The 16,684-nt window shown below is 35.5% G+C and overlaps 1 protein-coding gene across 1 annotated transcript in view; it reads left to right on the top strand.

Annotated features, from left to right (window-relative positions):
• Positions 1-1,595: 1,595 nt before the first annotated feature.
• The window catches only part of LOC131957174 (uncharacterized), a 34,672-nt gene continuing 19,583 nt past the window's right edge, over positions 1,596-16,684 (top strand). The window contains exon 1 of the mRNA XM_059321904.1: positions 1,596-1,865. The gene's annotated coding sequence lies outside the window, so the exon portion shown is untranslated. The remainder of the gene's footprint in view (positions 1,866-16,684) is intronic.

The raw sequence follows: 16,684 nt of genomic DNA, 5'->3' as shown, positions 1-16,684 counted from the left end.
GTTCTTAATTGAGAATATGGTGGAGGATTCAGACAACAAGTCCAACTTCGTGAACAAACCGGACTGTGGTCTGCAGTTTGGCAGGTGCCCCGTATAATTTTTCCCTGAGTGGGGTGGGCAGGGACCAGTGTCTGACTCGTGCCTGGCTATACAAAGAGCATTCCTGAAGGACGTGCTCCGTATTTTCCGGGGCCTTGCCACAAGGGCACATTTCGCCACACCCAACCTTTAGTTTTTTATGGATGTGTTGATTTAGTCTGTTATGCCCTGTTATGACCTGTTCTGAGTCGAAAGATTATGTATTGTTGTTTTCGTGTCAAATTATAATAGCCATCATCTTTATTGTAGTGAGGGTGTGTGTCAGACCACATTTGCGTTTGTTTTTTATATTTTTATTATTCTTTTTATTTCTTTTGGGTGTAGCGAGAATTTGAATGATTAATTGATCGGTGATTGGCTGTTTTGCGGAGTGCTTACGGCTTAAGTATTTAAACTGCCAGGATAATATCATGTCATTTAGTATTCGCAAATTTATTACAAGCAAGATTATTAGAACTGCAAAGGCTTCCTTAATAGTATAAAACAAATATTATATTACATACACTTTTGCAATTAATGTTTATATTTTCAGTACAATACATAAATCAATTTAAAACGAAATATTTGTTTAAAAGAATGCTATACTTTGTGATTTGATTTTTATTTTTTATTTTAAAATAGTATAGAAGTTATTAAAAAATGATTACTTTAAAAAGTTACCTCCCCTGTACACAGGCCAAATTACGTAGTTTTTGTTTACTTTTTTACAAATAATTGTTTATATAAGAAAATACAGCATCTGGACAAATCTAACGACCCTAAGGGAGTTTTCCGATAGGAATATTGTTTTTTTACTCTCCAGGGTCGGTCTAGGACCTCGCAATGGTACAGCTCACGACTGCTAACACGGAAGTCTTGAGTTCGAAACTTGGGTCCCGAGTCTGTTTAACGTCAATGAGTCCTCACAACGTGGATGGGTACCGAACTCCCGTTACGGTAACTAAAGCATTTGAGCATAGTGTTGACCACTCCATTCCCCTATACACCGAGGTCACTATTCGTCTTGTACAAAGAGAGAAAAAGATGATGATTAACCAATAACATCACCTACCAGAAAAGCCATTTTGTCTGTTTTTTAGTGCAATGATTTTTTTCTTAACTTTTTAAAGTAAAATGTCTAAATATAACAGTTGATAAAAACTTAGTTTACAGCTATTATTATTAGAGCGTTGCGCTCTTAAAACAAGGGCAAATTGGAAACATGTTGGGCTCGAGTTATCAGTCCCTGCTATGAGATAAGGATAAACGATATTTTTTTTTTTACATTTTTCCAATCAGCCAATAGAACATCTTCGTTTTTATTTGTTCTAGGTTCTAAACATTTTTAAATTATTTTTTTAAGTTGCCTCCCTTCTTCCTAACCCCCATCCTAGTCATGACAAGCCGTTCAGCGCAATTTGATTGGCTAACTCGCCAGCTTCCGGAAGTGCCATCCACCCTCACTCAAAGTGTGGATGATCTATGACGTCAGACGAGCACGAGTGCCGGCCATATAAAACGCACGAGCTTAATCGAGGGTTGTTCATTATTTTTCTGAAGAAGTAGGGAGGTGTTGATTTTTTTTTCAACAAAGAAAACACCGTGCTAGACGCTGAGAACCGTCCTTAGATTTAGACCAACCGTCGGTGCCAGATCTCGCCTGCAGGACCAAGACTAGGCCAAGAACTTCCGCCAATCAGACTTCGTCAGCGCTCTACAGGGATTTAAAAAAAATAATTAGAAGTTTCTAGAACTTTTTTTTTAGCTTCCAACAGACAGCTGTACAGGTAAAGACATTTTAACAATTCGTTTTTAGACATTTCTTTGGTTTTCTCTTCCTTTTGCCTATAAATTCTTTAAATATCGATAATAATACACCGAACATCAAACCCGCATATTAAAATAATTATGGAAAGTCGATTTTACAAACACACTTCTTCTCAATTACTGAATATATATATATATATATATATATATATATATATATATATATATATATATATATATATATATATATATATATATAAGCTTTATTGTTAGAAATTGTTTTACTTTTAGATTTAGTTTTTATTTAGACTAATTCACGATAAAGCTAAAACCAAGACACTAAAATTGTAATTGTAAAGACTGATCTGTTTAAGTAAAGTTCCCCTTCCAAACCAGACGGTCTATTGGGCAAGTGGAGTAGAGTTCACCTGTTTCTGTGACCTCGACAAATGAAGGGATAGTGTGGTCAGCACTATGTCCAGCCGGCTATACCATTAGAGCTGGATGGACTCAGCGACGGTCTACCTACTTGAACCCGGATTCGAACTCGAGACTTACGGGTTATCAGTCTAGCTCTCTAGGCCACTTCGTCCCCTGATTATCACTATTAAAGATGATTAAAGCCTGTCTATTATTTCGTGTTCCCATTTTAGACACGTTTACAACGTACCTCATTGGTAGGGCGAAACTATAACACTCATTGTTAAAGTTACCCTTGATAGTACTCGATATTTTAGTTTGTTTGGAAAATATTGGTTTTTTTTTAAATTTCTAAAGTTAATTATCGCCAATAGAGAATGCTATATATTTGTAAACAACAATTTATTTATTTAGCAACTATTTTAATTGTTTTTTTAATTGAAAACTCTGGATCATTTGTTTCTGTCCGCTTTTATTTTCTTCATTAAAAACAACAACTTAATTAATTAACAAACTCACGTGCCGCTAACACGTATTGGTGATTAACTAAATTAAAATAGTTTTATAATTAACAATAAATTAACCAAGCAAAACGAATCCTAGCACATTCAGGATCACAGATTAATTAACAAATTTACTTTTCTATATTAAGCACAATCTGATTTCATACTGACGTCGCCTTTAGTAGTCAGGCTTTGTGCTTATATTCTGAATAAAAATATGACATTTTGAACCATCCGTAGCAAAGGTAATTTTATTTCCACAAACTACCATTATATTATTTAACATTCCCACAAACTATCATTATATTATATAGCATTCCCACAAACTATCATTATATTATATAGCATTCCCACAAACTATCATTATATTATATAGCATTCCCACAAACTATCATTATATTATATAGCATTCCCACAAACTATCATTATATTATATAACATTCCCACAAACTATCATTATATTATATAACATTCCCACAAACCACCATCATTTTATATTACATTTCAGCAGAAAACCATTATACTATACAACAGTTCCGCAACACACACACACACACACACACACACTCACACAACACTCAAACGCACCAAGATAAAAAATTTGTTAATCTCCTACACAATGTGTTCGCTTGTTACATCTGCACTAAAAAATATTTTGCAAAGCCTTACTCGTGTTTCAATAAAAATACGAGAGAGCCAGTGTTTTAAATCTATCTATTAAATCATTTTAAAGAGCAGGAATGTAACAAACAAATTAGGTTTTAAAAATCAAAGTCAGTTAAATAGACCATTTAACTCTACCATACTTTGATGCTGTACTACTTTATTAAACAAATGATCCAACACTTAGCTACCCTTTTTTGCGTTACGTAATATGTGTTCGTTTGCTTAATTTCTAGTTCATTGCCAAGTAAGCAAAATTCTTTTGTTCTAGATATCTCTAACAAGGCCTGATACTATTTGCGTTGGTAAAAAACCTATGCACTCAAATAAGAACTTAAAAAATGAACGGTAGCGCTAATCAGAAAATTGCCTACTGAATGCACTTGAATGGTTGCAACGTATTGTGCAAGGTTTCTTTCAGATATTTTTCTCCGGGGTACACTTAAAATTTCCGGGGGTGGAAGGAATGAAAGACACTCGTTAAAGAACGCTTTTTCTATATTATTTTTTTCCGATTTGGTCAGGGGTGGGGGCGATGGCTGTATACGTGCTCCGGGGGTGGGGGTGGTGGGTGGTGGACTGCCGTTGAGATGCCTGAAAGAAACTCTGATACTGAGTACGAAGTAAAAAAAAAAACTTTTCGAAAAGTTTCAAGTTGGACACAGATGGTCAAACAGGTGTGTAAAGGCTAGGTTCAGGTTGGGATCAGGGTTAGGATTATAATCGATTAGCTTGGCCACATGCAACAACTGCATGTAGCTCGAGGTGACGTATTCGTCGATAACGATACTTTAACGGTTTGGGTTAGATTAACGGTTTGGGTTGCTGTAAGCCTACTGTTTGTAGCAGAGTTAAAATGGCGTTATCAGCTATACAACTCTAGCTTTGGGCTGCGGCATATCGATTAGTTCCAGGAAATGGAAAGTATTGATTTTAAAAATTATTATTAACAAAACCGTTCACGTTATTTAAAATAGGAGTTGAGGTTTAGTAGTCACCCGCGTTACCAATTATTTCTATTTGGTTCTTAATCGCAATATCGAAAGATATTTCCTCCAACACCATGCAGTTTTACTTGGCAATGTGTTATGCGCCATATGGCTAGTGGACTCCATCTTCAGCCTTTTTTTTCTTTCTGGATTTGCTTCCATGGTCTTTATCCACCCAAGAACAAACAACTACGCCATAATATTTTGATTTTAGAGTTGTTTTCTCCTAGATAGTTTGCTCTCCTCAGCCTTGTATACCTTTGTGAAATCTAGACGTACACAAATTTTCCGTAAGAAATAAATGTAAATAGTTAAAATAAAACAGTCTAAAAATTATTTCTAATATTCATTTACTTCCAATTAGCATTTTTTTTTGTCAGGAAGAAATAAAAAAAGAAATAAATTCAATTTCGCAATAAGCAATTACGTCACCGTTTGCTATCAAGTAACGGTCTAATATAACTGGCGACAAGTTGCGGACTGCCATGTCGTCTATAAAACCGACGTCTCTTTCTCCGTGTTTTATACTTGGTGTCATTGCCCCATCAGGAAACGTGATACATTTTACTGCCTCCATACATTTGTCGACGCAATACATTGGGAGTCAACTAGGCGTCGTGCGTCGGAAACTATCTGTGAGGGTGGTTAAGGTTCGTAGAATGTTCATTTCTTGCAATATGAAAGTGAAGTTGGAGATTAAATTATATGTTCATTTATGTATGCTTCTTGGTTTATAGATTATCACAACGGGTGGCTGGGTAATTTCAAAGATGAGTTCGTGCGTCCCCAAAACAGTTTTAGGTTTAATTCTTAGGTCGTTTCAACAATAGTTGTACATCTCAAATTGTTTAGTGGATTTGGGAATTGAATTTTCGGTGAGGTAATTTGAAGATTTTTAGCATTAACTTCTGAAATTATTGCATGAACGAAGAAGATCGTGTACATGTAGTAAGAAAAATAAGAACAGTTAAGAATCAGGTGATGCCAAATTCAGGCTAATTACGAAGTTTATTTTATATTATTTCTAAAAACGCAAGTCAATCCTTATTTCGTATGTTATGAATATTGTAAGAAATCATGTTTAAAAAAATAATAAATGTATAGACAATTTTGGCCAGAGATTTATGAAAGGTTAAATTTGTCTTCAAACTTTCCACGCTGACGTGATGGCTGTGTTCTGAACACTACAAATACAGAGATTTGAACTTAACTCTCTGTATCTCCACTTGTCAGGTCTACTTAATAATTTTCACCAACTCTATTTAGATCCTGGTGTGACTAATTTTCGAACCCGGGACACTTAGATTAGTGGTAACTTAAACACATGCCAACTTAGTTGACAAAAGTTTAAAAAAAAAACCAGTGTCCAAGTTGCTGATTTTTTTTATCCCCCCCCCCCCCACCTCCCCCCCCGACCCCCGGCCCGACTTAACCCTTCAAACCGGAGACCAAACTACCCGTAGAGTTCTCTCTCTTGGTCTGTAAATTTATTCAGCATTATCTGAGTACCGTGCCGTGACTCAACCGTCGTTGTGACGTGATCGACCTCAGTGTCTTGAGTCAATGTTTATTTGGCCATGTTGTCGCGTTCCAACTTTACCCACGTTTTTTTTATTATTGTTGCTCTTATTTGTTATTATCATCGTTATCTTTTTTCTTATTTTATTATCGTCAGTATTATTATTATTATTATTATTATTATTATTATTGTCATTATTATTATTATTATTATTATTATTATTATTATTATTATTATTATTATTATTATTATTATTATTATTATTATTATCTATATACTACTAAAAGTCAAGTTTGTTTACATGTTTGAATATTTATTTGTTTGCCTGATCGAAAATTGTGATATGTTCGACTCTACCTGGACAGCTGTAAAATAGTATGTAGGTAGAGAATAATTTTTTAATGCAGACAGACTGTTAATCACAAATTTATTTAAAGACGTTAATTAATTTATTGATTTATTCATACGCAGAATAACCCATTTTTTTTAAAATGTTAAAACCTTGACTAAACTTTGTGGGAATAGTGACGTCACAGGTTTTTGTTTACTCTTTAGTACAATAAAATGGCGGCGTCTATTGAAGAAAATTGTGTTCCCATTCAAAAGTTTAACGCGTTCTAAATCTAATTTTCTGTCGGTCATAACTTTAACAATACGTCCGTTTGCTGTATTTATTACGTCCCAACACTTATATCAATTTTCAACTGTCTTTTTCATTTAGTTTTACGACTATCTATATACTACTAAAAGTCAAGTTTGTTTACATGTTTGAATATTTATTTGTTTGCCTGATCGAAAATTGTGATATGTTCGACTCTATCTGGAAAGCTGTAAAATGGTATGCAGGTAGAGAATAATTTTTTAATGCAGACAGACTGTTGATCACAAATTTATTTAAAGACGTTAATTAATTAATTGATTTATTCATATGCAGATTAACCCATTTTTTTAAAAAAGATTTGAAAAGCCACTAGAATCGACGGAAACAGTGACGTCACATGATGTGTTTATTTTTTTACATCGATAATGGCGGCCTATCGAAGAAGATTGTGTTCCCATTCCAATGTTTAACGCGTTCTAAAGCTAATTTTCTGTCGGCTTTAACTTTAACAATACGTCCGTTTGCTGTATTTATTACGTTCCAACACTTATATCAATTTTCAACTGTCTTTTTCATTTAGTTTTACAATAAATTTCTCTAGGTCTAAAGATCAGTGTCGAAGGAAAGTTATTTATAGATCTAGATCTAGAATCTAGAATCTAAAAATCTAGGTCAAATCCAAGATTTATTAGTTATAAATACAATAAAAAAAAACGAAACTTTAGCAAACCAGTCGTAGATCTAGAATATAGATAATTCTATCTAGATTTAGATAATAATGAGTTTCTATATACTAAACTATTTTAGACCTTTATTATTTTATATAAATCTTTTTTTGTATAGCTATGAAATATGCTAATTAGGAAATGCTGGATGCGGGGCCTATTTGCATAACTTAAGATTCATACGCGGCTTCTATACCGCTAAGTGTGCAAAATTATAGACGTAAACTCTAGATATAGCTCAGTCGTAGATCTAAAATATAGATAATTTTCTATCTAGATTTAGATAATAATGATTTTCTATATACTAAACTATTTTAGACCTTTATTATTTTATATAAATCTTTGTTTGGAATATGGTAATTTTGAAATGCTCGCTCCGGGCCTATAAGCGTAGCTAATGATTAGATCTAGATTCTAGGTCTAGCAAGAAAAACTAAACATAAGAAGACTTAAGCAAAAGAGTCGTAGAATCTAGACTAGATCTAGATAATTCTATCTAGATCTAGATAATTTCAGACCTTCTTTATTTTATATAAATTTTTGTTTGGCTAATTTAAGATAAAATTTAATTTGAAAGTTACTACTACTAGAGTTAGATGTAGATCTATGCGCGTAAGGAGACTCAAAGTATAGTATAAAACTTCACTTGTAATGTCACGAGTAAATAGCTAACTTGGTAGTGAGGTCGGCTCTCATGTGGGTGGCACAGGTTCTAGACCAATTCGTCAATGATTTTTTTTTTTCAATTTTTTTTTTTTAGATGTGAATAATAAAGTTGCCTATCTGAACTTGGCAGGATACAGGGCTGGTGAAGTAGAGTTTGTCTGTTTCTTTGTCCTAAGCATATGAAAGGATAGTGTGGTCAGAGACATGCTCGGCTGGAATCGTTTTTTAAACGATAAAAACATGTTGTCTGAGACTTGGCGGGACACTGGGCAGGTGAAGTAGAGTTGAGTAGGTCACCTATGAAGTCAGTATATGAAGGGATAGTCCGAAATCGGTGTTTTCGGTGTTTTTAAAAGATAAAAAACAAATTTTTGAAAGTGGGGTCTGTTTTTTTGTGACGATAAGTGACATCGCAGTAGCGTAGCGAGGAGGGGGGGGGGGGGGGCGGGAGGGGAGGCGGGGGGGGGGGGGAAGGGGAGGTGGAGGGGGGGAAGGGGGGGGGGGCGGGGGGGACATATGTTGGGGCGCCAAAATGGTTTGGAAAAATAAATTGAAAGGTTGAGGGGGGGGGTTCAAATCGAAAGTTTGAGTGGGGGGGGGGGGGTGCACATCAAAAGTTTGAGGGGGGGAGGTTGAAAATTGAAATCTTGGGAGGGGGGGTTAAAATCGAAAAGTTTGTCCCCGGGCGCCAGGAAGGGTCGCTATGCCTCTGAGTGACAGACGTGATGTTTTTTGATGGATGACCCCCGAAACCCACAGTTATCCAACGGATGACGGGTATTCTAGTATACTACTAAAAGTCAAGTTTGTTTACATGTTTGAATATTTATTTGTTTGCCTGATCGAAAATTGTGATATGTTCGACTCTACCTGGACAGCTGTAAAATAGTATGTAGGTAGAGAATAATTTTTTAATGCAGACAGACTGTTAATCACAAATTTATTTAAAGACGTTAATTAATTTATTGATTTATTCATACGCAGAATAACCCATTTTTTTTTAAAATGTTAAAACCTTGACTAAACTTTGTGGGAATAGTGACGTCACAGGTTTTTGTTTACTCTTTAGTACAATAAAATGGCGGCGTCTATTGAAGAAAATTGTGTTCCCATTCAAAAGTTTAACGCGTTCTAAATCTAATTTTCTGTCGGTCATAACTTTAACAATACGTCCGTTTGCTGTATTTATTACGTCCCAACACTTATATCAATTTTCAACTGTCTTTTTCATTTAGTTTTACGACTATATACTACTAAAAGTCAAGTTTGTTTACATGTTTGAATATTTATTTGTTTGCCTGATCGAAAATTGTGATATGTTCGACTCTACCTGGACAGCTGTAAAATAGTATGTAGGTAGAGAATAATTTTTTAATGCAGACAGACTGTTAATCACAAATTTATTTAAAGACGTTAATTAATTTATTGATTTATTCATACGCAGAATAACCCATTTTTTTTAAAAATGTTAAAACCTTGACTAAACTTTGTGGGAATAGTGACGTCACAGGTTTTTGTTTACTCTTTAGTACAATAAAATGGCGGCGTCTATTGAAGAAAATTGTGTTCCCATTCAAAAGTTTAACGCGTTCTAAATCTAATTTTCTGTCGGTCATAACTTTAACAATACGTCCGTTTGCTGTATTTATTACGTCCCAACACTTATATCAATTTTCAACTGTCTTTTTCATTTAGTTTTACGATAAATTTCTCTAGATCTAAAGATCATCTATCGAAGGAAATTTATGAATCTAGCCTAGATCTAGATCTAGCCTAGATGTAGGTCACTAGATTCAATGTAAATTCTACATCTAGAATCTATTTCAGGCCTTAATTATTTTATATAAATCTTTGTTTGGCTTATTTAAGATAAAATTTAATTTGAAAGTTAGTACTACTAGACTTATTTTTAGATCTAGATCTAGAATCTATACGCGTAAATCAAGTTGCATAAGGAGACACATAGTATAGTATAAAAATTCACTTGTGACGTCACGAGTAAATAGCTAAAATGGTAGCGTAGTCAGCTCTCATGCAGGAGGCACGGGTTCTAGACCAATATGTCAATGAAATTTTTTTTTTCAATTTTTTTTTTTAGATGTGAATGATAACGTTGCCTATCTGAACTTGGCGAGATACAGGGCAGGTGAAGTAGAGTTCATCTGTTTCTTTGTCCTAAGCATATGAAAGGATAGTGTGGTCAGATACATGCTCGGCTGGAATTGTTTTTTAAACGATAAAAACATGTTGTCTGAGACTTGGCAGGACACTGGGCAGGTGAAGTAGAGTTGAGTAGGTCACCTGTGACGTCAGTTTATGAAGGGATAGTCCGAAATCGGTGTTTTCGGTGTTTTTAAAAGATAAAAAACATATATTTGAATGTGGGGTCTGTTTTTTGTGACGATAAGTGACACTGCAGTAGCGTACCGAGGAGGGGGGGGGGACGGTAGGGGAGGGGAGGCGGGGGGGTGGGGAGGGGAGGCGGGGGGTGGGGAGGGGAGGCGGGGGGGAAGGGGGGGTGGGGAGGTGTTGGACATATGTTGGGGCGCCAAAATGGTTTGGAAAAATAAATTGATAGGTTGAGGGGGGTTCAAATCGAAAGTTTGAGTGGGGGGGGGGTGCACATCAAAAGTTTGAGGGGGGGGGGGTTCAAATCGAAAACTTTGTCCCCGGGCGCCGGGAAGGGTCGCTATGCCTCTGAGTGACAGACGTGATGTTTTTTGATGGATGACCCCCGAAACCCACAGTTATCCAACGGATGACGGGTATTCTAGTTATTATTATTATTATTATTAATATTATCTTCATTATTCCTTTTATGCTTCTTATGCTTTTTATTATTTTTTAAATTATAGTTGTTGATGATGCTGTTCTTAAAATTGTTATTTTTATCATTATCGTCCTTCTGATTAGGAATTTGTTATTGCCATAGTTGATGATAATGTTCTTCTTTTTCTTTTCTTCTTTTTTCAAGTACTATAGTGATTTTTAAAAATTCTTTAAGTAAAATTTGCAATGTTAAAATTTGAATTCTTTGTAAAGAAATCAATAGTTAACTTTTTTTCGAAATACTGAAGTCTAGAAGACAGTCGTAGTAGAACGAACTACTTTTTATTTTTTATTAAGGTTTATATTAGGAATAGCTAGTCAGCACACTTAAAATGGAATTTTCTTTAAAAACCAAAATACAAAAAGTTAAATAAAAAAATTAGGAAGTCAAAAAGTCGTATAAATTTGAATGAATTCGGTTTTAAGTCGAAAATTTACATTTTGGAATAGCTGATGAATAAAATTCCCTAGACAGATGTACTGTAAGACTTAATGTGGTGTAACTTATTGAAATATCTAGCAACATTTGGCATAACATCCACAATTACATGATGATTATATCCCATAGGTCGGCCAAATGACAACTTGATATATACTCAAATGTCATTAGAAAGGCTGCGAGTAAAGTTATATGCTAATTCTGATAGCTGTAGTTCTAGAAACTACATGTAACTGAATCTTAAATTTACATTTAAGATTAATTGCACTTGGACCCCTTGATGAGTAAAGGCGCACAACCACGCCTATTCAAACCCGAGAGAGATTAATAAGTTGGATCTATGACATTTCAGTAGGTTTTTAATACATTTTCTCTTTTGCTAGCTGTGCAAAGTGCGCCTGATACACTCCCTTTTTTGGTTTTGTATACCAAGGGTTTATCCCATAGTCTTCCCCCCTCCCCACACACACATTTAAAATAGGCCTACAGACATCAATTAATTAAGCTCTGTAATTTCTTAGCATTAGTTAGAATTACAATTAAATTGTTTGTTTTGATTAGTGACGGGTTTTATATCTTTTGGAACGAGCCGCATTGTGTTGACTTAAACAGCCGATTACGGTTCCGGAGCCGCAGGCCTCGACCACTGCTCTACTCTAATCAATGTGCATGAATCTGATAGCTCATCGAGCAGTTAATTGGAAATCTGAAATTAAATCTCTGAAACTCCTGACAGAACCGACTTGACGACCCCCCCCTACAACTATTACCTTTGTCCGTCTCTAATTATTTCTTGTGTGATTTGACAAGCGATCGCCGGCAAGCGAAGGTTTAAATATGTGATTTTTACTCGCGATGGTCCTAGGGCGAAGGTTTTAAATTAGTTTGTGGAAAAACATTTCAACAGTGTGTAGAAATCTTCAGGTAACCAAGATCGCGTAAATCTATAGGTTAGCAAACATGTTTGGGTAAAGAGAAAGTGTATACGTTATTTATACTAAAGTACATAAAAGGGGTGTTACCAATCTGAAGGTTATATTTTGATGCTCTCTTGTTCTCTTACCATCCGTCTTGGGCTAATTCTCAAAGCTATATTTGTCGAATCTACATGTAAAGTAATCTTAAATTTACTATTACTCATTACATCTGAATGAAACGGAGTGGCCTAGCGGTAGAGAGCTAGACGGCTAACTCATATATCTCAAGTTCGGATCCGGTTCAAGTTAATCGAACGTCCCTGAGTCCACCCAGCTCTGATGGGTACTTAACTCACGTTAGGAAAGTAAAGGCGACCACACTATCCCTTCATATGGCGAGGTCACAGGAACAGATGAACTCTACTTCACTTGCCCCATAGACCGGTTTAAAAAGAGAACTTTACATTTACATTACACTTGCGGAGTAAAAGGACATGAATTTGATCAGTAAGATTGCACCAAACAGAATGAAGAATCCATGCAGCCAACAAACAGGTCCTGTTTGTTCTCCACAGTTGTACCTTGCATGATCTGATTTGGATGTGGGAAAGGAACAACCATCTCCAGCCCGGGTACCAGAAAACGTGACCCCAGTGTTTTTCCCCGGGGGGGGGGGGGGCTTGATATTTTTGAGGAGGGGGGGCGGACAACATTTTCCTGGGGGAAGGGGGGCGGACACTAATAAAAGTATATAAATTCCATTTCCTTAGGGGGGGGGGGGCTGTAGACTTTCTTCTGAGATACCTTGAATAAACTCTGCATGACCCGAGTTAAACAAAAAACAAGACCGCCACGTACGATATATAGCTCTTGTAAGCCGATATAGTATTAGCTGCAATTTAAATTTCTTTGTTTTAGGCTAACTGTAGTAAGTAAACAGCATAAGTAAAAAGTGTGTATTGACAAAAAACTTTTAGTCTAAAATACGGATGCTTCAGTTGATATACGACGGTGGTCGCTAAAACTGACAGGCCATCACTAGAAAAAAAGAGTTTAGTGCGGTTGCCGAGTACAATGATGTTACTTTAATAAACTGGATATTTTTGGATATGTTATTATTTGGAGTTCACGCCAAATCTTTACTACCCGATTTTAGACGCATGCGCTGATTGCATTAATTGCTTCCACCTCTAAAGCAGAGTTCCTTCCAGGCATCTCTTCCCCGAAATTTTTTTACCGCCCCCCCCCCCCCCCCCCCCGAACGAAATGAAATTTATATAATTTATATAGAAAATATATACTTTTAACAGTGTCCGCCGCCCCCCCCCCCCGAAGAAAGTCTACCGCCCCCCTCCCCCGAAAAGTCCCCCCCCCCCCCCTTGGAGAAAAAAGTCTGGAAGAAACACTGCTCGAAAGAAGATTATGTAGTTATGGAACTTTTGTTTATATTGTGTTGCAAGATGGCCGGCTTGGAGAAAAGGGGAGATCACTAGCAAAAAGTTTTCTTAGGGTAATCCTAGTTGCGTGCTTTGCTACGTTGCTAATTTTGACTGGATGAAACTTGTATTTACTGCAGAGATCGAATTATGAAAGCCGGTCTTTTCAAACTTGAGTTGGAATCTGTATCATATCACATCCAATGGCAATACAGACTTTTCCAATATTGTAATTATTGATTGCGTTGGAGGAAAGACAAAAACAATAGAATAAAAAATAAACGAGAAATCGTTCTAGAGCTGTTGACTGAAATAATGAACGCCGTGTTTTTGTTACGGATATTGAATTATTTTACTGCTTTATAATTCTGAAGAGATTTTTCCCGAAAACAGAGTTCATTATTTTTATTTGACACACTGCCTAAGATGTGTGTCGGAAACAGAGCACAACTTTGTGTGGGACACAGCACACCATTTGTGTCGGACACAGCACACCATTGGTGCCGGACACATAGCCCAAATATGTGTCGGACACACAGCCCGAAACTTGTGTAGGGCAAATAGTCGAAAATTTATCCCTAACCCATAGCCCAAAATTTAGTTTAACGTTGTCCCATGCTCTTCTTTGGGGATTCGAGACCAAACTTATTTAAATGCCGAACGCCTTGATAAAAATAAAAATGTTGTAGAGCTTATTTAAAAAAATGTTTTAAACGAAATAATTATATTGAAAATTGTATTACATTTATATTCTGTCATTCCCTAAAATTGTACTACATTTCTATACTTTCATTCACTAAAATTTATATTCTTTCATTCACTAAAATTGTACTAGATTTATATTCTTTCATTCACTAAAATGTTACTACATTTCTATTCTTTCATTCACTAAAATTGTACTACATTTACATTCTTTCATTCACTAAAATTGTACATCATTTATATTCTTTCATTCACTAAAATTGTACTACATTTACATTCTTTCATTCACTAAAATTGTACTACATTTACATTCTTTCATTCACTAAAACTGTACATTATTCTTTATTCACTAAAATTGTTCTACATTAATATTCTTTCATTCACTAAAATTGTACATTATTCTTTATTCACTAAAATTGTTCTACATTAATATTCTTTCATTCACTAAAATTGTTCTACATTAATATTATTTCATTCACTAAAATTGTTCTACATTAATATTCTTTCATTCACTAAAATTGTTCTACATTTCTATTCTTTTACTGACTAAAGTCTAGGAAGTAGATCTGTTCTATTTTTAGCATTGAGTCGTCCAAAAATAACCGATAAAATGGCTACACTCTGTTTAAAGGGTCCGTAGCGGCGGGGTTAATGACAGTACACTGCAAACGATAATATTTGTTCTAGTCTGGGCCAGCTCACGGCACACCAAACAACTCGTTATCGGTAAGTCCCGAAGTTCGGGGATTTCCCCAAAATCGATACCATTTGTTGGAGTTTCTTTCGATTTTTGTCCTCCGTCCCTGGCATCATATTTCTTATCTCAATATTTCCGAACAATATTTTTCCATTGTCTTCGGTTGTTTCATCGTTATTTTTATCAACCTCCACCCCCCCCCCCCCCCCTCCAAGCCACCTCTTATACTTGACCGTACCCCAACCATGCAGTTGTCGTTTTATAAATTAGTCGTTTAAAAATCTTACTACATGAATAATTAAGTGGCGTCGGCGTGGTCGAGTCGGTAAAGCTCATGCTTGCTCAACCGAAAAGTCTCGAGTTCGAACCCTCGGACAACTCCATAATCAAACAACTGCTGCCTTGTAGTTTGTTCTTGGTTGGACAAAGGCTATGGAACCAAAAAGAAACGCAGGCTAAAATCAGAGTCAATGGCCGCAATGGCGCATAACAAGTTGACACGTATCCATAATTAAGAACGAAGAAAAAGATATAATTAAGTCAAATATAAACGCATGTGTACAACTAGGGTAACATGACTTTGCCATCGAACCTATTTTTATGTATAGATGTATATAAATTTTATATATATATATATATATATATATATATATATATATATATATATATATATATATATATATATATATGTGTGTGTGTGTGTGTGTGTGTGTGTTTGTATATATACTGAAAGTAAAGTTGACAGTATTAAGCTTGTATTCACCATCCTCCATTTTGTACTTTTACTTCAAAAGAATATGCCTCCACTCTCTTTGGTACTATTTATCACTCTTGGTGTCGCCCCGAAAGGGTTAACCTGACTCGCGGGTTTCAACACCTGAATATTCATTGTGTTACTGGCCTCAGAGCAGACGATTTGCATGAAGTCAGGGGGTAATCTTGTCTCTGATACTGAAGATGGATGTCAGCGGGTTGTGTCAATAAAGCCTCACTGTAGTTCCTCAGGGAAGGGTTGCGGGTTGGCCTGATAAAATTGTTATGGCTGCCGGGTTGCCGTTAATTTCTCGGCTATGTCTTGGGAGATTTGTTTTGAAGTTATTGGTTTTCAATTTTTTTTTGGCTTGTTGTTTTTTTTTTCCTTTACATTGTTTCTTCACTTCTTTTATATTTGTGAAGTTTGTGACTTGTTTTATTTTAATAGCGTGTTAGCTTGAGTTTTATGTGTTGAACTTTTATAAACCTCGTTCGGTTGGGGGTGGGGGGGGGGTGTATGTAAAGACCATTGTGCTAATAGCACAAGCAAACAAACTAGATACTCGTTCTAGTATCAACCCTATATATATATATATATATATATATATATATATATATATATATATATATATATATATATATGCATGTATGCACGTATGAATGTATGAACGTATATATATAATTTAATAATAATCATTAAAAAAGTTTTAAAAAACCCACGTTTTCTGATTGAACTAAAAAGTAGAAAATAAATACTATACATCACAATAATGCAAGCGATCACTCTACTATAAGCGATGAAAAACGTGGGGCGCCGAAGTAAAAGTTATATTACTATTGATTAGATAATACTATTGACTTTTATTAGGGAGCTTGTAGAGAGTCAACAGTATTAGAAACTGTAAGAAAATCACGGCGCCCCACGTTTTTGATCGCTTATAGTAGAGTGATCGCTTGCATTATTGTGATGTATAGTATTT

The sequence above is a fragment of the Physella acuta genome, unplaced genomic scaffold (genome assembly GCF_028476545.2).
Source record: "Physella acuta isolate Inbredline_101_S28 unplaced genomic scaffold, ASM2847654v3 ptg001216l, whole genome shotgun sequence".
Taxonomy (NCBI): domain Eukaryota; kingdom Metazoa; phylum Mollusca; class Gastropoda; family Physidae; genus Physella; species Physella acuta.
The sequence above is the reverse complement of the archived record's forward strand: the minus strand, read 5'-3'. Positions and strand labels throughout refer to the sequence as shown.